The sequence below is a fragment of the Caretta caretta genome, chromosome 9 (genome assembly GCF_965140235.1).
Source record: "Caretta caretta isolate rCarCar2 chromosome 9, rCarCar1.hap1, whole genome shotgun sequence".
NCBI lineage: Eukaryota > Metazoa > Chordata > Testudines > Cheloniidae > Caretta > Caretta caretta.
The window spans coordinates 40,438,993-40,462,819 of record NC_134214.1 but is presented as its reverse complement, the minus strand read 5'-3'; the positions used below and the strand labels follow the sequence as shown (position 1 = coordinate 40,462,819).

The 23,827-nt window shown below is 42.3% G+C and overlaps 1 long non-coding RNA gene across 2 annotated transcripts in view; it reads right to left on the bottom strand.

Annotated features, from left to right (window-relative positions):
* The window catches only part of LOC142073275 (uncharacterized), an 82,613-nt gene extending 76,417 nt beyond the window's left edge, over window positions 1-6,196 (bottom strand). For both annotated transcript variants that reach the window (XR_012670078.1, XR_012670079.1), the window contains exons 1-2: window positions 6,075-6,196; window positions 4,254-4,341 (exon numbers count right to left, since the gene is read on the bottom strand). This is a non-coding gene — a long non-coding RNA (uncharacterized LOC142073275). The remainder of the gene's footprint in view (window positions 1-4,253; window positions 4,342-6,074) is intronic.
* Window positions 6,197-23,827: the final 17,631 nt, after the last annotated feature.

Sequence of the window (23,827 nt, the reverse complement as noted above, 5' to 3'; positions counted from 1 at the left end):
GCCTGACAAGAAGACGCAGCGATATCATGTGAATCTATTGAAACTATGAGGGGAGCGGGAGGGCCTATTAATTAACCCCTACCCACCGGAACCAGAGTTGGGTCCCCGCACGCCCCTGACAGAGGACCCCGCAGGCCCCCATCTCGGCGACACGCTCATGGGGGAGCAGTGAAAGCAGGCCTGCAGGCTTTCAGGAGAACCTTTACAGTCTCACCTGGTAACATGACCCTGGTCCATCATGCCATCCAGACCAGACCCAGGGGAGGCCCGTTTCATCACCAACGTCGACCTCAGTAAGGGGTACTGGCAGATCCCGCTCAACCCCTCTCTAAGGAGAAGACGGCATTCGCTTTATCAATTTACCTGGATGCTCTTCGGCCTCTATGGGGCCCCAGCGACGTTCCAACGACTAATGGATCACCTTCTACAGCCCTATCAAGACTATGCAGTGGCGTATTTGCATGACATCATAGTCTTCAGCCGCCAGTGGGAGGACCACCTGGAACGCGTAGCTGCGGTCCTGAGATCCATGCGAAAGGCAGGACTAATGGCCAATCCAAAGAAGCATCGCATTGGGTGGCAAGAGGCAACGTACCTTGGATGCACCATAGGGGGAGGACGAGTGAAACCCATCGTGGGGAAGGTTCAAGCACGGGTGGCCTGCCCGCCACCCACCACGAATCGCCAAGTGCGACAATTCCTGGGGTCACCAGCTACTATCGGCGATTCATCCCCCAGTTCACTTCCATCGCAGCCCCCTTGATGGGACTTTTAACCACGGACAGCCCCCAGCGCGTGCTGTGGACCCAAGAATATGAAGATGCCTTCTGGACACTCAAGGAGTGCCTCTGTCAGGAGCCAGTCCTATATAGCCTGGACTTTGACCGTGACTTTATCCTCCACACGGACACCTTGGAGGTAGGGCTCGGGGCCGTCCTGTCCCAAGAAATCAATGGAGAAGACCACCCGGTCTTATATCTTAGCCAGAAATTATTCCCCTGCGAGAAGAACTATGCAGTAATAGACAAAGAAGCACTCGCGGTGAAATGGGCCTGTGATGCCCTGCGGTACTACCTCCTCTGGGCCCCATTTACACTAGTCACGGACCATGGCTCACTCTAGTGGTTAACAAGAATGAAAACCAACAATACTAGACTACTGCGTGGGTACCTGGCATTATAGCCCTCCGCTTTCACCATCTGGCATAGAGCCAGCAAAGACCATGCGAATGCTGACGTCCTGTCCCGCCTAGGAGGGATGGAAGAGCCTGGCCCTGATGAGCGGGAGCCAGACTTGAGGAGGGGTGTGTGTGTGTAGTGAGGCGCCGTGGTTCCCTGTCGCCTTGGAGTGAGACAAGCCCCTCTGGACACCAGAGTGGGCGGAGCCAGGGAGCTCTGAGGACTGCCCCTCAGAGAGTCAGGTGCTGCCCCGGGAGTATAAAGGCCCGACCTCAGGGCTCACTGGTGAAGCAGCCGCCGGGGAGGCCAGACGCCTCTGGCATAGCTCACAAGTGGGAAAGCCCAGTGGCCTGAGGAAGACCTGAGGACTGGCCCGACCTGCCCCGTGCCAGCTACCCAGAGGAGTTACTGAGTCTGTCCCTGGCCAGCTACCCCGAGGAACCCATGGTGCTGGATCCCCCTGAGGACACCACCCTGACCCAGGTACCTCAAGACGGGGAGTCCAAGTAGCCCAGGGGCAGCTGACCCTAGTCTGGCTGCAGCCCTGCTCGAACCCATGTCAGTGTGTTGTGGCCAGGATCCCCACTGACTCAGCAACGGGTCTTCTGCTGCTGCTAGGGTCCCGGGCTGGGATGCAGTGGAGTGGGAGGGCCTGAGTCCCCCCATGCCACCCAACTCACGGGTGGCAGTCTCCCCCTCTCCCGGGCCCTTTGGAACGTAGGGCCTGGACCTACTGTTACTCTATACTGTTACTGCTCAGCCCCTGCCTGAGGGCCTGAGCACCTGACTCACCAGTGCCCCGCCCTGACCTAGGGCCTGTTACTGTATACTGTTGTTGTTCAGCCCCTGCCTGAGGGCCTGAGTACCTGACTCACCAGTGCCCCACCCTGACCCAGGGCCAGGGCTCACTGTGATTATTCGTACCTTCACTAAGGCCGTAGAAGAAGGCTCCTGTGGCCAGACTAATCCCCCGCAAGAGCTATTCTCAAAGGTTCCCTGCTGCCCCGGAGAGAGACGAGCCCCGGCTAGCCTCCCAACAATGTTATATCACTTTCTTCATCTCTCCTGCCTATGTTGATTGTAAGTGCTTCAGGGAGGGGACTGTCTACTATTCTGTGTTTGTACAGCCCCAGCACAATGGGGCCTCATTTTTGAGTGGTCCTTTGGCACTGCTGAGAGAAGAAATCAAAGTGTGGTGGCACAGTTTTCCTATCAAATGAGGTGGAAGAGGAATTTCATACCAAATTCATACTTAAATCCTAATCCAACCAAGCGCTTAAAGTTAAGCAAGTGCTTTGCTCTATTGAGATTTTAGGGCTCAAAGAGGGCAGAGTGAGGAAGGAAGTGTTGTTCAAATGCACAAACAGGAGCAAAACTTTAAAATGTCGGTGAAAAGCCAGATGCTTCAATGAGGAAGGTAACAGTTAGAAGTCAGCAAATTTTGCATAGTCTGATTTCCCCAGTATTCTAAGTGCAAACATTTAACCTAGAGTTCAATTTGATGGCAGAATGAATTTAATATCAAAACTAATAACACTAGGGTGACACCACTTACTGTCCCGTGCGGGGGAAGAGAGCATTTTAGAAGGGGCTCTACCAGATAATTCTGAAATCCCTTCCACAGAGATCTAATGTGCCGCCTATATAGAGCTCAAAACAAAGTGTGACAACTTTTACCTAGTAGTGGAGATGAATATTTTGTTACCTGCCCAGTGGCCTTGGTCTATATTACTGTGATCAGCCAAGTTCTAAATAATGGAACTCAGGCTCACTACTGGCATGTTATAGTGTGACTGGAAACCATTGTGCTTCTCCTTTATGTGCAAGTTTTACTAGGACATCACAGTTTGAAAAACCTTTGCTTAAAGAGTCAGGAACCAGAAACAACTCATTTTTATAATGTTCATCCTGTTGCTGAGAGTATTTGGAAAATGTTCCATCAGCTTCTGAATTTCCCCTTCTCTTGTGTCCCTTCTCTCTTATCTCCTTGTGCTTTCTCATTTTAGAAAGACCATCACTCATGAGTAGACTGCAATAAGAGATAACCTTCTACAACTGCTTAAGCTGCTATACTGATTATTTGTTTAACTGATTAAAGGATGAATAAACAATAACATCTATTAACAAATATTGATTTTTTTCTCAACTTCAGTGCAGATTTGACCTTGTGGAAATATTATACCAGGTGATAATATCTGCATTAGAAAAAGCTTACCAGAAGGAATTAAACATGTTAAAGTGAAAACTTTTAAAAGATGCTGTTGGATTATATTGTTTTAAATTTGGTCATGTCTTGCTTTGAAAAGATTCAATCTGCATTCTTGTTTTTCTCAATACAGCCTATTATGCAGCCATACAATGATGTTCAGGTAATTTTACACATCTGCTGCAACCTTGCAAAAGCAAGGAAATGAAAACTCCCTGGTGAAACAAATCAATTTTTCACGGAATATCCTGGAGGACATTTCTGCAAAACAGGCTTGAGAGCTGGGATTGAGAGAGATCAAGGAACATTTTGGCATTATTTAATTCTTCCCCAAAGCATTTTCCCATTTAAGGGCAATACCATCACTTAAAAGTAAGCATTAGGCTTCATACTTCAAAGCCCTAGGCAATCAATGAGTGTGGCTCAGAATGGATGTGCCAACCTCCCTAGCTGTCACTAAAGGAAACGTCTCACAGGAATGCCTCAGTCTCAGCTATATATCCTATTAGCCTAGCAACATGATGGTGCAGTTCCAGGTCCTCACTGACCACCTGGAAGACCTCCCACAAACCATTCTCAAGTGGTCTAGGTACAAGACAACACAATGAAGGGCTAAGGCAGTAACCCAGTTCCGGGCACGAGTTCTGTACAAGCTAGATTTGCTCACAACAGGGGCTACAGTGAACAAACTCAACAGAGCCTTACAGAGCAGAAATAGATCCGACTCAGCTGCGTCCTAGCAAATGCAGGCCTGTCTCTGAGCCCTGCTTATAGTCGGACGGTCTCCTGACACAGTAACAGTGGAGATTTCCTAAGGCAGGGCTCCCTGAGAAGCTGTTCCCGGTGCTGTTGTACAGTGGTTGGTTTACCTGGTTGCAAGAGACTTTCTAAACCTTGCTTACAGTACGGTGTAATAGGACAATCCTGTAGCCGATTTTTCTTCTTCTTTAAATTCCACTGTAAAATAAAGAAAAAAAAATGTATATTTTAAATAAACTTCTAAACATTTCCAAATCACCTCTTTTCCCTGGACCAAAACAGTGCTGACCCTAGACCAGGCTCATTAGGGCATTAGGCATGACTCTGCCTTGCCAGCTCCTGGCATGTCCCTGCCCTGACATATGAACGGAGAGGTTAAGGGAGGAATCCTCACCTGCCACATAGGGCAATTTTCAATAGCACAAAGCAGCTGGGGCCAAGAATCTGGCCCATTGTGTTCAGTGGAAGAATTATTATGTCCTTAACTATTTATCTCCTTTCCTTGCTATTAAGTGCTTAGGGTTTTGCACATGATATGACCTGTAATGCCACTTACTACTCAGCAATCTTCACTAAAAAATAAACCTCTGGGTTTTCAGAATAGTAAGAAATGTCTGCATGTAAAAGGTCTGAAGGGTAGGAGGCAGTCAGGGGAGTAAAGTAAACCTCCAAGGAGTTTTCTAGTAGATATTTCACTTGTATTTTTTGTTTGCTTGCTTTTGTTTTGTTTTGAAGTCAAGGTGAAGTGTATGATGGCTCTGAAAGGCCATCTGTTTGTGGTGCTACAGAAAGAGAGTGAAATGGATTCCAAAGTCCTGAAAAATCCATTTACCATCTCCCTAGAGCATACCATGGCTGTGGTTTTCTTTTAGAAAAAATGTGAGCAAAGATATATACATAAAGATAGAACAGGCAGAGGTGGCTCAAGCAATCATGAGAACACTTTTCATAAAGGTTGGCAGAAATAAATTTAATGGTGTGATAACATTGTTCACCTAAGTGGGAGGCATCTCCCACAAGTGATAAAGTTGAATTTAATCTGAAATGATTTCTTAGTATTCTTCTGCACTCCTTTCTGATTTTACTCCATAATAATGTTCCTGAGGCATTATCATACATAATGTATAAATGATCTTTGCTCAGCATTACATTTAATGCAATATGAAGTGTTCAAAAAGTTCATCATATGCTGTCTCATAGTCATATAGAGGCCTACGTTTTGAAATGAGGATTCCCATGGTGCCCCTAAAAGAAACTGTCCATACCTGTTGTGCATGCAAATGAATACATCTGTATGCAATTACAAGGGTTGTGCAAGATGTCTCAAATAAACCCCCAAACCATGCAAAACCTACCGGGCTTTGGATTTCTTTTATTGTGGAAATGGGCTCAAATTACAAGACAGATATCTCATTTTCAACTATTCCAGAGTTTGCACAGTGTTCAGATGTGAGGATGTGATTGTTTCTTACCCCAAAATAACATTAAGGATCATTTACAAAATCCAGATCCTAAACTAGCTATCTGAGGTGGATTTGGATTTGGACATACAGTAACTCCTCACTTAAAGTTGTCCCAGTTAACATTGTTTCGTTGCTGATCAATTAGGGAACATGCTCCTTTCAACTTGTGCAATACTCCCTTATAACTTGGCAGCTGCCTGCTTTGTCCACTGCTTGCAGAAAGAGCAGCCCGTTGCAGCTAGCTGGTGTGGGCTTGCAACCAGGGTGGACTGGCAGCCCCCCTATCAGGTCCCCGCTCCCCTAAGTTCCCTGTGCAGCAGCCGCCCAGCAGGCTATCAATTGCCAGCACGTCAGCTGTCCCTCCCCCCACTGCTGCTCTCCAGGGCCTCCTGCTTGCTGGGGGGGAGGGGAAAGATGGGGGCTAATGGCAGGGTGTCCCCCTTCCCCCTGCTCCTGCACCCCGCTTACCTCCTCTCCATAGTGCAGAGGGGACACACAACAGGGCTCAGGACACAGAGGGAGCTTCCTGGCAGCAGCTGCTGCAGTCTCAGCTTGCTGACTAACTTGACAAGGCAGTGTACTTAAGAGTGGGTCAGCTTACTTAAAGGGACAATGTGTCTCTCTCTCTCACACACAGAGTGTGTCTCTGTCTGCCATGCTGTTTCCCCTCCCTCCATTTGTGCTACCTTGTAGAGTGTAAGGCTAAATTAACAACAATGAGTTTACCCTTGAGGGCTCAGCCAATTGCTAATTCATCATTTAGCAGTAAGGCATCCCCTGGGAAATATCCCACCCTCTGACTCCACCACCTCAACCACGCTTCACAATAATCATTGCTGTGTACAGTATTAAATTGTTTGTTTAAAACTTAGTGTGTGTGTATATAGTCTTTTGTCTGGCAAAAAAAAAATTTCCCTGAAGCCTAACCCCTCCTATTTACATGAATTCTTATGGGGAAATTGGGTTCGCTTAACATCGTTTCGCTTATAGTCACATTTTTCAGGAACATAACTACAACGTTAAATGAGGAGTTACTGTATTTCTTGGGGATATTTTCTAGTTTGTTACACACAAATTCCATGTTTGTAGAAAGAGAAGCTTAAGTTTGCAGAACTTTGGAGTAACCATGGGCCTGTTTTCAAAAGAACTTGCCTCAGTTCTGGTTTTGATATAAAACCAGGCAAGACCTGCTGGTTTCAGATAAGTGTCACTTTGATTTTGAGGGTTTCTTTAAAGATGAAATTCAAAAGAAAACTTGGAGGTAGCAGCAAACTGCTGCAATCAAATATTTGGCAATATCTGCATTACCTTCCTTCCTAAAGGATCCTTTCTCTAGCTAAGGTTTTGCTCATACCTACTATTTAAAGGCAATAAAAAACAATATAGCAAATACAAAATGTTTTCATATAAATAGAAATATTTCACATCAAAACTTTCATACAGAAAATATTTTTTCAGTACCAGCAGTGCTGAAAAAAAGTGTATATATTTTATATACAACACATGAGATTTTTGTTACTCACTAAGGAATTGATTGTGGAGTTACTCTAAATCCTAGTCATCCCTATTGACTTTGTGTTTATATTTGTGCAGCGCTCTACACCGGTCCAGGGTAGAATATATCCCAGAGAGCTGAACCTGCTCCCCAGTTAAGTCAATGGCAAAACTTGCTCACTTCCATGGAGTTACTCCAGATTTACAGCTCAGTGAGCCTTGTTTTTAGAGCATGGCAAATGTTTTTTTCACCAAAACCTTTTTCAGCAAAAAAAATGCCAATTCATCGTTGCTGAAACATCTCACAAATTTTTGGCAATTTTGCAAAAACAAAAATATTTTTTATTGAAACAAGAGAAGTCCTAAAATAATTGCATTTGCAACATGTTCTAAATGGAAAATTTTGTTTGAAAAATGAGGGGTTGTTTTTAGTAATTTCCCTTGATTTCATTTTTTTTAACTTTTAAAAAAGTTTAAAAGGTTAAATCAAAACAAAACATCTGTTTGGCCTTTTGGTTTGACACAAAACAAAAACAAAAAATTCGGATTGATTTTTCTAAATTGTCAGCAAACCAAAAAAAACCTATTATTTACCCATCTCTTCTTGTTCCTTCTCTTCACTCTAGATGGCATAATTTCTAAGGGCTAGTGGTTCTTACTTGATCTAATTCCCACTGACTTTGCCTGAGAAAGGACGGAGTAGAAACTGAGTTAAGGCTCCTGGATTTGTCCCTAAATATAAACAGAAGACATGTCCTGTCCTGTCAGCTAAGATTCTTCCATTAAATATTTTTTAAATCATCCTTAAAATAAACTCTCTCCTAATAACCTACTCTGTGCAACACAACACTAGCTGATAGCATGCATGGGACCAAAATGCTATCGTGATTTCAGTCAAAAAATGTGCCTGACTCTTAAAGATCTAGACAGGAATGTGTCATTTGAGGAACTGCCTATGGAATATGATCTTACAAAACACCATTTTAGTGCTTCCATCTGTGTACAAGAAATAATATATCAAACATGCACAGAGAAATTACTGAGCACATCTGGTCGGGTGCTAAAAAAGGGATAATTTAATTTCTATGGAAAACTAATTATACCCCTTATGCATCTTACAGCCAATCATCTTCAAGTCCTACGGTCATTAAACTCTAGCAGCTGTCCATAATACATGATTGTTTCACACCTGAAAAGGTATCATTCTATATAAATTTCAGGTAGCTTTAAAATCTGAATTACAAAGTAGGGGGGAAGGAAATTTAAATATATTTATTGCAAAGCCTGGACTAAATACTATTAACAATTAAAAAACCCTCTGTTAGACATGAGAGTAGAGCAAGATACTTAAGCCCATGCCCAACTCTGAGCATGAGTGGCCCCAATGAAGTCAATGGGACTCTTCACATGCATAAAGTTAGGCACGTATTTAGTACCTTGATGAATCTGGGCTTAAGATAGAGAGGAAAAAGAAAACAAATTTAGTTTGATTCCAGTTTTCCTCTACTTTGAACTACATAATCTTTTTATCTAGATCTCTTCCTCGTGCCTTTCATTTTTTCTTCTTTCTCTCCTCCAGCCCCAACAGAACAATTCACCATGAAGTACAGAAATTTTCAAAGTCAATTCTTACTGTCCCTAGAGGACGGAAACAGATTGATGAGAGATTTCCCTTTCTTTAATTCAGAGTGACAGCTGAAAGCATCCTCCTCCCACTGAAACAAAATAACAAATGCATCACAATGTTGTGAACTCCCAGTACAAAGCACAGAGATATAATACCTCAACATTAATGAGTCATGTGTATCTGACTCTATCCTCATCTACCCAAAAGAGTTTCTAATTTATATTCATGTACACTGCACATTCAGTCACACAATGGCACGAGTTTATTACATGAACCAATCCAGATGTCCTAATTCAGACACAAACTCCTTTTCAAGTGAGTAAGACATTTACCCAAATGAGAAGTAACAATGACATTATATTAAATGTTTAGGGATAGATTGTGCAAGCAGGCAAAAGGAAGGACATCCTCCCCCTCTGCTTCCCAGCTGCATTAGGGATACCCAGAACTTAGCTTCAGGTGCTGAGGGAAGCTCAAGAGCAAGTGGGTGAGTACTAGGCAGGCAGCCATGGCATTGTTCCAATGACTGGCTGCTCTGGGGAAGTATGTTACATATTGAAAAAAGGATTATAACTATGACATATATCCAGTGATGAGCTGCCAAAATCTTAACAACGGGTTCCCTCCTCACCCCATGAGGGGGTCGTTGCCCACCCCCACCCCCCGGGACTCCTGCCCCATCCAACCCCCCTGCGTTCATTGAAGCCTCCCCCCCCCCAGAACCCCTACCCCATCCACCCCCCCCGTCCCCTGACTGCCCCCAGAACCGGGCAGGAGGGTCTCGTGGGCCACTGTAGTGGGTGCCCACCCCACCCCGCCCCTAAGAGCCAGAGGGACCTGCCGGGGGGTGAGGTGGGGAGTCCTGGAGGTGCTTACCTGGGGCAGCTCCCAGGAAGCATCCGGCAGGTCCCTCTGGCTCGTAGGGGCGAGGGAGCGTAGCTAGGGGGGGAGCAGGGGAAGCGGCCGCTCCCCCACTGATCACATCAAAAGTGGCGCCTTAGGCGCTGACTCCCTGGGTGCTCTGGGTCTGGAGCACCCATGGGGAAAATTTGGTGGGTGCAGAGTACCCACCGGCAGCTCCCCACCCCACGCCTGGGCCCAGCTCACCTCACCTCCGCTCTGCCTCCTCTGCTGAACGCGCTGCCCCTCTCTGCTTCTCCGCCCCCTCCCCCGGCTTCCCGCAAATCAGCTGTTCACGCGGGAAGCCGGGGAGGGCTGAGAAGCAGGCGGCAGCTTCACACTCAGGCCGAGGGTGGTGGAGGTGAGCTGGGGCGGGGAGCGGTTCCCCTGCATGTGTCCCCCCCCGGGTTACCTGCTGCGGTGCGGGCGGCCCTCGTGCCCCCCGCCTCAGCTCACCTCCACCTCCCTGGGCCTGAGTGGGAAGCCACGGCCTGCTTCTCAGCCTGCCCCAGCTTCCCGCGTGAACAGCTGATTCACGGGAAGCCTGGGGGGGCGGAGAAGCAGAGCGGGGTGGTGCGTTCAGGGGAGGAGGTGGAGCGGAGGTGAGCTGGGGCCAGGCGCGGGGCGGGGAGCTGCCAGTGGGTGCTCTGCACCCACCAAATTTTCCCCTTGGGTGCTCCAGGGCTGGAGCACCCATGGAGTCGGTGCCTAAGGCGCCACTTTTGGCTGGTTAAATTTAGAAGCCCTTTTAGAACTGGTTGTCCCTTGCAGAACAACCAGTTCTAAAAGGGCTTCTAAATTTAATAACCGGTTCTAGTGAACCGGTGCGAACCGGCTCCAGCTCATCACTGCATTATATCTCTGAGGCATAAAGTCTCTTGTATTCCTCCTGGGCCAATGCATGACCTACTACTTGGGACTGTGCCTGAAGACACAATCTTACCCTAACATAATGAAATAACTTTGCACAGCAGTGTGCAGATAATTTTAAAAGTCACACCCAACACCTTACAGTCAAAAACAGGCAAACATAGTATGAGCTAAACAAGGAAGTAGTCACACACTAAAAGAAATAGGAAAGAAAGGAAGGTCACGTTAAAATAGATAACTATCGTGAGAATCTTCTTATGATATTGCCAGCAAAGTTGACAAGTTCACATAGTTTATAAAGGAGAATCAGGTAATGGAAGAGGGGAGGAGCAGGCACTGCAGGAGAGGAAACAACAGTAGGAAGCCAGGCAAAAGGAGTGAAGTTTTGAGGAGGAATTTGAAATGGAGATTGAGGATGTTTGGTGCACAGAAAAAAGGCTGTCAAAACAATCCTAGGCAGTAGTATAGTAACATTCAAGTGTACGTGGCAGATGAATATGCATATGAGACTAAGCTGTACAGAGCAATAAGAGTGAAGCTGAGTAACTTGAACTTTACCCAGAAAGTAAAAGGAGGTCAGTGAAGAAATTATATAAAAAATTCTGTTATAAGCTACATTATAAATCCTCAAAAAGAAAAGGAGTACTTGTGGCACCTTAGAGACTAACCAATTTATTTGAGCATGAGCTTTCGTGAGCTACAGCTCACTTCATCGGATGCATGCCATGGAAACTGCAGCAGACTTTATTTATACACAGAGAATATGATAAAATACCTCCTCCCACCCCACTGTCCTGCTGGTAATAGCTTATCTAAAGTGATCATCAGGTGGGCCATTTCCAGCACAAATCCAGGTTTTCTCACCCTCCACCCCCCCACACAAATTCACTCTCCTGCTGGTGATAGCCCATCCAAAGTGACAACTCTTTACACAATGTGCATGATAATAAAGTTGGGCCATTTCCTGCACAAATCCAGGTTCTCTCACCCCCTCACCCCCCTCCCAAAAACCACACACACAAACTCACTATCCTGCTGGTAATAGCTCATCCAAAGTGACCATTCTCCCTACAATGTGCATAATTAAGGTGGGCCATTTCCAGCACAAATCCAGGTTTTCTCACATCCCCCCCCACCCCCATACACACACAAACTCACTCTCCTGCTGGTAATAGCTCATCCAAACTGACCACTCTCCAAGTTTAAATCCAAGTTAAACCAGAACATCGGGGGGGGGGGTAGGAAAAAACAAGAGGAAATAGGCTACCTTGCATAATGACTTAGCCACTCCCAGTCTCTATTTAAGCCTAAATTAATAGTATCCAATTTGCAAATGAATGCAAATGCAACCTGAAGCAAATACTCACCAACAACCACATACCACACTACAGAACCACTAACCCAGGAACTTATCCTTGCAACAAAGCCCATTGCCAATTGTGCCCACATATCTATTCAGGGGACACCATCACAGGGCCTAATAACATCAGCCACACTATCAGAGGCTCGTATACCTGCACATCCACCGATGTGATATATGCCATCATGTGCCAGCAATGCCCCTCTGCCATGTACATTGGTCAAACTGGACAGTCTCTACGTAAAAGAATAAATGGACACAAATCAGATGTCAAGAATTATAACATTCATAAACCAGTCGGAGAACACTTCAATCTCTCTGGTCACGCAATCACAGACATGAAGGTCGCTATCTTAAAACAAAAAAACTTCAAATCCAGACTCCAGCGAGAAACTGCTGAATTGGAATTCATTTGCAAATTGGATACTATTAATTTAGGCTTAAATAGAGACTGGGAGTGGCTAAGTCATTATGCAAGGTAGCCTATTTCCTCTTGTTTTTTCCTCCCCCCCCCCCCCCCCCCGATGTTCTGGTTTAACTTGGATTTAAACTTGGAGAGTGGTCAGTTTGGATGAGCTATTACCAGCAGGAGAGTGAGTTTGTGTGTGTATGGGGGAGGGGGGGATGTGAGAAAACCTGGATTTGTGCTGGAAATGGCCCACCTTAATTATGCACATTGTAGGGAGAATGGTCACTTTGGATGAGCTATTACCAGCAGGATAGTGAGTTTGTGTGTGTGGTTTTTGGGAGGGGAGTGAGGGGGTGAGAGAACCTGGATTTGTGCAGGAAATGGCCCAACTTTATTATCATGCACATTGTGTAAAGAGTTGTCACTTTGGATGGGCTATCACCAGCAGGAGAGTGAATTTGTGTGGGGGGGTGGAGGGTGAGAAAACCTGGATTTGTGCTGGAAATGGCCCACCTGATGATCACTTTAGATAAGCTATTACCAGCAGGACAGTGGGGTGGGAGGAGGTATTTTTTCATATTCTCTGTGTATAAATAAAGTCTGCTGCAGTTTCCACAGCATGCATCCAATGAAGTGAGCTGTAGCTCACGAAAGCTCATGCTCAAATAAATTGGTTAGTCTCTAAGGTGCCACAAGTATTCCTTTTCTTTTTGCGAATACAGACTAACACGGCTGTTACTCTGAAACCTGTCATTATAAATCCTGGTGAACTCAGGAATTCACTTGTATCCACCAATGGACACCACTATTCCCCATTGAATAAAGAAGCAACACTTTGCTAGGAAAAAACATTTCTCAAGAGGCTAACCCACTTCTTTTATCTTACTTCACATACTTTCTGAATCCATCTTGCAAAATGTCTGATACCTTAGAAACCTATGAATGACAGAGGGCCAATCAGTGGAGCCAGAATTTCACCCTACACGTCCAGGTCCAGTGTGTGTCTGTTCCATCAAAGTCTATGAGCTTTATGGGGAAAGCTAACTCCTTTATCTTCCCCAAAGCACCTCCTCCTCCTGGCCTAAAGGTTCTGATGTTGACATATTATTTTATCATCGTCTGCCCAAACCAGTTTGGAACTGTGTCATTCTTTGAATCGTCGCTTGCTTCCTTTCAGTCCTGCCTAATATCAAACAGTCTGCTACTTCCATGTTAAATGCTTCAGATTTTAGGGGTTGTTTGAGATGCCTTTAAAATCAAGAGTATTGACTCTGGCACCTTTTACCTGGACAAAGAACTCTGGTGTCTGAAGTGTGCTGTTTATTCCTAGAACAAGTGTAGCATGGGTAGTTTTCCTCTTCTTTAGAGAGCCCTGCAATGGGGCTCCAGGACAGGCTTGCTCTCCTTTAAAAATATATGAGACAACTAATTTTAAGCGCCATACAACTTTGCCCATCTCCAGCTATTGATTACTCCATACTTTGTACTTTTTTTTCTCTGAAGTGATGAACTGAATAATGCATTTCTTTTAACTAAACTAGTGTTTGAATTTCTTTTTTGAAAGTGTGATGCACCAGTTGTGAAGAACATGATGTATAATTTATATTGTAAAAAAAAAAAAGGAATAATTTGTATGGCACATCATTACTTTTATGTTACATTGTCACTATTAATTTTAGTAAAGATTTTGGTCCAGGCCCTTAGATTGTGTAAATTGGCATAGAACTTTGAATGGAATAATGCCAATTTATACCAGCTGAGATCTGATCATTTTTTATTCAGGCTAATGTCAAAAGGCAGTACTAGTTCAATCCCTAGCAATGAATGACTGGAAAATGGATGAGACTTTCCAATAAATTTGACAGCAACAAGACAGTTGTTTAAGGAACATACTTATAAAAAGATACCCCTAAAAACCATCATAACATTAAAAAGTGGAGCCTATTTAGTGAGTACTTTGGGGAATTATGCCACTTAGTTGTAACACAAAGATATGTAGTTTGGAAGCAGAAATTGGATAGTAAAACAGAGAAAGGGCTTATGCGTAAATCAACTGGAAATAAAAACTCACCCACAAATTAGCAAATATAGATCTAACGCAGAGAGAGAAATTTATCTAGAAATCTCTACAGAAGGGTTTCAGCTTCCTAGCAATCTTGAAGTTTTATTAGAGGATGGATGGATACAAATTTTTTTATTAGGAAAAGAAACAACCTAGAACTGTTTCCTCGAAGAAGGCAGTATAATACCTCAACAGCAGCAATCAATGAATCATGCAAATCAATCCGAGTGCAAACTTTTAAAAAAATCAGGTCTTCAGGTGCTGAGCACAGTAAATATATCATCATCATGTACTAATATTTGGGTATGTTAAACCACACTTACCTGGGGTAGCACTTTACTCTGTGAGTAGCCCCAGTGAGAGGACTACTTACAAAATAAGTTCCTACTCATTGTGGATAAAGGTGGTAGAATATTACCCATTATTATGTACTTGCCATTACAGATCAATTAAAAATGATATCCCATTTGATTTTAAAATCATGGAACCCAATTATGGCTAGGTCTTCCAGGGTGCATTAGAGTGCAGGGAGCCCTATCCCCTTATAGTGCATTGCACAAAGAGAGCAATAATTTGCATACAAGTGCGGGAGCACAAGTGATTTCCAGTTCGTGCTGCTTACAACACTCCCGCACCTGTGTACTAGCCAACACATGGGGGAGGGTTCTGGCGGGATCCCTGACTACATGCTTTAACAGTGTAGCAATTCCTATTGCCCAGAACTTCTTCCCTTCATCTCCATGTTGCCTCTGGAGGTCTTGTGCCCTATAAAGGCATAATGGCTCTTGACAGAACAATTCGGACAGTGATTTTCATCTCTCTCCCCATATTAATTTGCCCCTTGGTATTTTCCTGACCTTATCACTTCCTGTTCATATCTTTTGAGTGTCCTCACAAAGAAATGACATTTTCCACCTCATACGTTTTCACCAATCACTGAAGTGCAATCAGCTAAGGAAATTAATTTGGAAACATGAGATTAGCAGGCAAGTGTAGCCCACCGAAATGTCAGCATCATCTAGAATTGCAGCATTACTTTGTTCTGCTCCTAGACATCTGTTTCAGAGTAAACTTTTATTAAGTATTATATGACACATTAGGGCACTATAGAATAAAACAATAGTAAGACTGCTAACACTGAAGAGAATACAAATATAAATGGCAATTGTGTGGAGTGTTTGGTTGGTTCGTTTTGATTTTGTTTTTCTCAGCAATTCAAGTTTCACTTTTGAGGATGATACAAAATGGTTTTTTTTATCAGGAATGGGTTAAGTTTGAACTCTTTCCCATTCTTATGTCAATCACTAAGGATTCATTTTGTGTCATTTGCTGTGCTCTTTGCAATTTCTGTCACAAAAATAATGCATTCGAATTTGAAGACCTCATGTGTTTTGTAAATTATTGTGGTGTGCTGTACTGCTTTGACCTTTTCAATATTCTGTAATTTCATTTGTTGCCAAGGCTATTTACCTTCTTTTCTCATGTTTCAGCCTTACTAAACTACAGCTAACAGATAGGAAAGGCCAAACAGTCAAAATATAAAATGTTTTTTAAAAAATCTCAGAGTATAATCAAAAATATTTCACAATGTGTGTTAGATATTGAAATTCTGATGTCTCATCCCCTCATCGAAGATTGTGATGAAAACTGCAGTTGGTACCAAGTGAATCTAATCTTCCAGCAAAGCTTTTAGTAAGAATGGTAAATGAAACAAGACTCACCCATTCTAGTTACAGTTTAAATGTACTCTCACAGTCTTCTTTGGAATGCTCAATATGGCATCAGCAGGTATGGGTGCTTTTGTGTTTAATCTTAAATATCTTCTTTAGCACAAATTATCCACAAAGGAATCTATCTATATTACTCCTTGACTTTATTTTCCTAAGCCCTATTTTGCATGTCTTTACCTTTAACAGAGTCAGCCAAAGTGACTCAATAGAATCAAAACAAAACCTAAGGAATGACCCAAAACGCAAACCCAAAACTACTGAAATTTGGGCAAGTTTGTATATGGATCCAAACTGGTCCATCTCTAGTTTTCAATTGTGGAACCATTGTAGACACTTCATATTTAAGAGTTGCCATGCTAGAGTGTATATCCAAAAATATCGTTATGCCTTTTTACCATTAAAATATCAGTGGTATTCCCTATTCTATACAAAATATGCTGGCTCATACTATTAATCCTGTAACTGTAGCAGACTAGTTTAGTGTTTCAACTCAGTCCCATGCATCAGTGCATTTATAGATTCCATGAACTACAGCAGTTTTCCAGAGTTATTTAAAAATAGAAGCATGGTTTATTTAAAATTATGGGCCAAATTCTGGTGTAAATATAGAGTAACTGTTCATATCAACAGGGTCATTCTGGATTTGCAGCAGCATAACTGAGAGGAGACTTTGGCTGGCTGTTTTTATTTTAACTCTAAGGAAAGGGTGAATAGAACATAGCCACTTTTCTAAGGAAGCCAGCAGTAACCATTTTAGATTGTACATACTGTGTGTTGAATAATACATGTTCAACTGAGTGCCTAACTTCCTCACGGAACTGATTTCAATGGAGTTATAGGTAAGGCTGTGATTCTTTCACAGAGGTCGCAGATTCTGTGACTTTCTGCAACCTCTGTGACTTCCCCAGTGGCTGGTGCAGCTGACTTCACAACCAGCTTCTGCTGGAGCAACCCAGGGCCAGCTGCTCTGGCGCAATGTTTTGCATAGGTTCACCACCAATGACAATTATTGGGAGAACGGGGGCAACTTGTACTGGGACAGGCTGGTGGAGCACTTTAGTCTTCCCAATGTTGAGAGGAAGTCCTAGGATATGATAGGCACCTGAGAAAAGATCTAGGGTGGACTGCAAATCAGCTTCAGTGTGTGCAAGGATAGCACAGTCATCAGCATACTGGAGGTCAGTAATAACAGTCCTGGTGGCTTTAGTTTTAGAATGAAGACTTTGCAGATTGAAGAGCTGGCCATCCACGAGATACTCAATCTCAATTCCAGAAGAAAGGCGATCATGAATAAGAAATGAAGATTACAGCATGAGAGATGGAAAAAAGCATTGGGGCAATAACACAGCCCTGCTTAACACCAGTACAGATGGTGAACGGGTCCTGATGCTATCGTCTCTCTAGTGGTAGGAAGACTTTTTACAACAATGATATTTGATGAACTTATTACTCTTGCGCTACAGTCACTCCACTGACTCCCTGAATGTCAATGAGTTTATTTTGCAATGAAGGCATTTCCTCTATGTATATAGTCCAGCAGGGAATGGTATAAGATTGTTTGCCTAAAATTCTAGAATGTCTCCATTCTGGATCAGACTTTCTTGCAGTTCTCCCAAGACCATTGTATACAAGAATACTATAAACTAATAAGTAATAAATAATAATAACCATAAACTAATCAGAGAGAGTGTGAAAATTTGGGGTTAGTAGAGGGAATAGAGCAATTTAAATGTAGAACCCAGCCTAAATAATATATATATAATAATATATAGTTTATATAATATATATATTATTTAGGCTGGGTTCTACATTTAAATTGCTCTATTCCCTCTACTAACCCCAAATTTTCACACTCTCTCTGATTAGTTTATGGTTACATGCTTTCCGTTTATAACATTGGCATCAAGTGGCTGCAATTTTAGCTCTTCCGTCCATTATAACCAGGATTTGATTTGTTTGGGCCAGTAGAGGAGCCCTATCTCACATTAGTGAGCAATTACACATGTTGACCTATTAGCTTCAATGAGACCACTTGTGTGAGTAGATGCTCAGCCATGTAAGTAAAGGCTCTGCAGTCTGGCCTTCAGCTCCCTCTTTCAGATGCCCAAGGAACTCTTAGAAACCTTTTAATGGTAGTGTTAAAAGATTTTAGCCTGATTTTCAGAGTGCCTGTAGCTGCCATGGATGTCAACTGAAGTTGTGAGTGCTCAGCACTTCTGAAAATCAGGTTCACTTTCTTATTAACTTTAGCTAATGGATGAGATTAGCTCATTTTCCTTTTAATTTTATCAATTTTACTGGAAGGAATTTTGGTTTTCCACTTGATAAGACAATTTACTAATTGCATTGCCTTGACAACCAACCACAAACATTCCAAACTGTTCTCATGTACACCATTTTCACTGGTACAGTAAATGGAGATGGCTTATCACAATATACAAAACTAATGAAAAATCATGTTTCATATGTTGATTTGCTGAATTTGGGGGAAAAAATCACAACTATTGACCATCCATGTAAGATGCTGAAAACAAACCTTGAAAATCTCTCTCTCTCAAAAGATAAGAAATACTGAAAAGACTGTCCTTGAAGCCCTACCCAAGAAATCTAATTATCTCATGGAACCTACTGACAAAGTACTTCCTTTTTATGCCATATGGGCACTATGAATGTGCTATTTCTATGAAAGAAGGTGTTTTAGCAAGTGAGGAATCACCTTTGTTTGCTGCACCAGTTCCAGTTTCTGCAGTATCTAATGATGCAAGGATTCAAGTTGCCAAGTGTACTGGTCCCCAGAGCAACATTTGAAAACTGCTAAGCTAATTTCCATCTTAGGCAATCTTGACTGTGAAATGAAGCATCAGCTGGCAAATAGACAATATATTTCCAATGATACTTGGAAAACAAAAAATGTAATACTACGCATTTTCAAAATATACCAACTCTTAGAAACAAATATTTTCCACAGTCATTGATGAAACTTACATTGGTGAATGAGTAAAATGCTCCTTTAAAGGATGACTAACATCTATCAAATCTTAAAAGAGCTGGATTGCGTGACAGTCCAATAAATGATGGCAAGTATCTTTGAAATAGAACAGGTTCTCTCCTAATGAATTAACGACTATAAGGTGCACACCGTAGAGTGTGCAGTGAAGCGCAGGCTGAAGGCATGATTGGCTCAGACTAATTCTTGGTTGTTCAGTACTAATTATATAATCATCTCTCTATCCTATTTATAGGAGACCAATTGCCAAAATATCTATGCAACATGCCTAGTAGCAGAAAAATAAAATCAGAACTACTCTATTCTCTTGCCACCCTATGACTCCACTACACATATTGGAGTCTGAGTAGCTTTGATCGTTATCCCTAGGTAGAGGGAATTAGAGTAATACAGTCTTGGTGTGATAAACATATGGATTATGGCTGTGAGGTTCTCATTAGAGAGGAATGGACTCCAACTCCTGGCATGCTTTTTTGCCACTACCTCGTTTTCAAGGTAAAAGCAGGAAAGGTCCAGATACAACTAGGGTGATCAGATGTCCCGATTTCATCGGGACATTCCCGATATTTGGGGCTTTTTCTTATGTAGGCTCCTATTACCCGCAACCCCTGTCCCGATTTTTCACACTTGCTGTCTGGTCACTCTAGGTATAGCAGTTGCCCTCAAAATAATAAACTACCTTTAGGAGCAGGGGCATGGGCAGGAATTTAAATTTGACCTCTTTTGGAGGGCCAAGTTAAACACACACATATTATACACATTAAACCATATAAAAAATGCACATTCATCATATGCATAGAAATAGACAGCAGTACACTCACCATTTCAACAAAAATCTATGCGCCATGGAGCCATCTAAATAAAGATATCCACAGCCTCTTCTATGTTAACAGTGTTGGTTAAGTCAGTGTCTACTGCAAGAAATAACAGTTGCTGAAAACAAGCTTCTGTCAGGCTGCTGTGAAGTCTACTAAGGATATGCTTTTTAGCACTAAAACATTTTTCTGCAATTGCAACTGTAACAAGCAGCATTGCCAAAAGCACCAAAAGGTCAATACATCAGGATACAAAAGTTCAGTGTCATGTTCTTTACAGACCTTCATGAGTTCCAGAAAAGATATTGCACTGTCCAATCCCCGAGCATTTTAAATAGGCTCAATATGGTATACAAATAAATTGTACTATGTTTCAGGAACTCAACACCGAAAGTATCAGAAGTGCTTCTTTTCCTTTTGGTATATTAACAGTTTTCAGGTTTTTTGCAGCAAGTTTTTTTTGCAGCTTTGAGTATTTGTGTACTTTTCTGATTAAATCCTCTGTTGATTTCTCTTATTTGAAGCATCGAGTACAGAGAAAAAGAAATTGACTTTATATTTCTCTTCTAAAGATTCAGAAAGGTAGGATTCTCTGCAACTCCTGTAAAAATGATCCCGAGTTTTGCCGGTTGCCTTTTCCTGTAAGTTGGCATTTGCAGATCCAATTCAGTAGTAGCCCTGTTATAAATATAAAGGGAAGGGTAAACACCTTTAAAATCCCTCCTGGCCAGAGGAAAAACCCTTTCACCTGTAAAGGGTTAAGAAACTAGGATAACCTCGCTGGCACCTGACCAAAATGACCAATGAGGAGACAAGATACTTTCAAAGCTGGAGTGGGGGGGGGGAGAAACAAAGGCTCTCTCTGTCTGTGTGATGCTTTTGCTGGGAACAGAAAGGAATGGAGTCTTAGAATTTAGTAAATAATCTAGCTAGATATGCGTTAGATTCTGTTTTGTTTAAATGGCTGAGAAAATAAGTTGTGCTGAATGGAATGTATATTCCTGTTTTTGTGTCTTTTTGTAACTTAAGGTTTTGCCTAGAGGGATTCTCTATGTTTTGAATCTGATTACCCTGAAGGTATTTACCATCCTGATTTTACAGAGGTGATTCTTTTACTTTTTCTTTAATTAAAATTCTTCTTTTAAGAACCTGATTGCTTTTTCATTGTTCTTAAGATCCAAGGGTTTGGGTCTGTGTTCACCTATGCAAATTGGTGAGGATTTTTATCAAGCCTTCCCCAGGAAAGGGGGTATAGGGTTTGAGAGGATTTTTGGGGGAAAAGACATTTCCAAGCGGGCTCTTTCCCTGTTATATATTTGTTAGACGCTTGGTGGTGGCAGCAATAAAGTCCAAGGGAAAAAGGTAAAATAGTTTGTACCTTGGGGAAATTTTAACCTAAGCTGGTAAAAGTAAGCTTAGGAGGTTTTCATGCAGGTCCCCACATCTGTACCCTAGAGTTCAGAGTGGGGAAGGAACCTTGACACATGCTCTTTAATTCGTTAAGGTCCCTTTTTCCAGTTGCAGCGGCCAGATGATATCGATATCTGAACTAGGTCATTTTTGCTCGTTAAATTGCATGAAAACAATCTACATGAAAAACAAAACATTCTGTCATTTTTTTTGGAATATTCAAACCAAAAGGATGCTTCTGGTATTTTAGATCATGCTGCATTAAATGACTGTACTTTATTTCTAAACATTTGTTGGAGATACCTCTTCAGCGCTAGCTGATGTGGCCCTTGCTTTAGAATGCATAAGAGTTCTATTTTGTTATATGAAAAGGGCAGCCCATGATGAGAATTACTCAAATACTCACTTTCAGAGAAGCCTTCAGTCCCTGTAATTAATGTCATTTCAGTTGCTACACATTCGGTTCTCTCACTGAAGCTGCTAGTTGAAGCACTGCCTTCCGCTGAAACATGTGTGCAAAGCTCTTGGTTTTCTTCAGTGGAAGTTGAGGAAGGTCCAGACTCTTGATAATCAGATGGCTGAAACTCAGATGTTGGTGACACAATTTTAAAGAATTTCTTATGTCCATTGTGGTGATTTTTTCTTTTATTTTTCTTCACATTCTGCCCTACAACTGATCTCTATCATGAAATAGACCATGAATGCCCACATCCTTAACATTATGGAGAGAATGTGTGCAAACCAAGTGTGCACACTTCCATAAGCTCACATGTATAACCTAATTGAGTTTGCACGTGCTCATAGCTGCATGTTATTGAGGAAATACATTTACTTCAGTTTGTGAGAGCCAGTGATAGAAAGCACAAAAGGCAGTGACTTGATATGCAGAAATACATATTTTAGATGAATATTGGGGCAGTCATGCCCCTACTTGTGTATGCCCCAGTTTAGGAGGAAGAGCTATAAAGCGGGAGAGGCAAATCTGTTAGTGTATCTTTCTATACACATCAATGCACATTTTAATGCAAAATGAAAGAGAAAATATAGGCAAGAGCCAACAGGAGGTCAGCATTTTATAATGGTGTGTCTCTTTAAAGTCACCAAGCTACAGCTGAGAACCCCAGCAATTCTGCTAGAATCAGTTAATAGTGCACAGCCTGCTGCTGAATGTAGCCTAGGCTACTGGGACTCTGCCAGTGAAACTGTGTTGGATTTGTTCCTGCACATGTGCCTGAATTTACTTACAACAAGACAGTACAACTGATTACAGATGGGGACAGAAATGTGTCCTACAGTGAGGTAGGATTTAAAAAAAGGGTACGAGAACTATACATTCTGGCAACCTGTAAAATGTGTGAAGAAATTGACAACAAATTTACATACTAAAACTAAAACCAGAGAAAGAAGATGGAGCCCTGCAACTCGCCGAGCCATCTGTAATTTAATAATCCAAATAAGCAAGAAAAAATTTGACAGCTGGCATTTCACAGCAGATGCTGTTCATGTACCAGGTATGAAGCCCTCTTCCTCCTCCCCCTCCCAATTTTTTTTTTTGTTTTTTTCCTCAGTTCTGCACTAAGGTTCTGTAGAAAAAAACTCAGGCACATGCAGAGTTATCAGCAGAAGAATTTAGCTGACCCATAGGTCTCAGGATATCTTGCAATAAAAAAAATCACATTATGGCTACTCACTTTCTTGTCTCCAGGCCTCATTTGACAGTCTATGAGTTTGGGCTGTATTTCCAAGTGGCCTTCGATTTGTGTACAGAAAACCTGCATGACCAATTGGGTAACAGCACACTGAGTAACCAAATATGCACATGCAATTGGTGAACATTCAAAATTTGCATGCTCCTGCTGAAAGTATGCCCTATTGCATTTATTTGGAAAAATCACTTGGAAAACTAGACAATGTTCTGAGAAGCTTTTACAAGCTAGAACAGAGCTTCAAAAACTTTATCTGAGTTCTACTTTCTTTGGTGGAGAGTGGGTATCCATACTGGTAGAGAGGATTGGCAAATTCCTGGACAACCATGTAGTTTGCCTTGTGAGTCACTGTCATGTTCAGGTCCTGGTACTATAGAATTAGCATCATAACCATTTTAAAAAACTGTCTGAAAAATAATGTGCTTATTTTTATATTGTGCATGAATATAGTTCTTATTAAATGGAGGGATAAATAGCATTTATCTGAGCCAGTTATAGTATAAGTAGATGCTGTTCAAGCTTCACTACACAGCTCTGCCAGGGCAGCTCAATCATGACCTACATCATCCTAATTATTGCACTCCTTGCCCTCACTTGAGCAGAGAAACTGCCAATGAAAAAAAAAAAAAGGAACAAGGCATGAGCCAGAAGTAACAGCAAAAGGCAATGCAATGCCCATTGCTATTATTAAACCAGCAGTGCCTAAGGCTCAGCTCTGTCATGCCTTCTACAAAAAAGACAAAACAGTAATCATCAACTTCAGTCAGGTCATTTTACCTCTACTGCTGCTACAGTAAAAGAAAAAGAGTACTTGTGGCACCTTAGAGACTA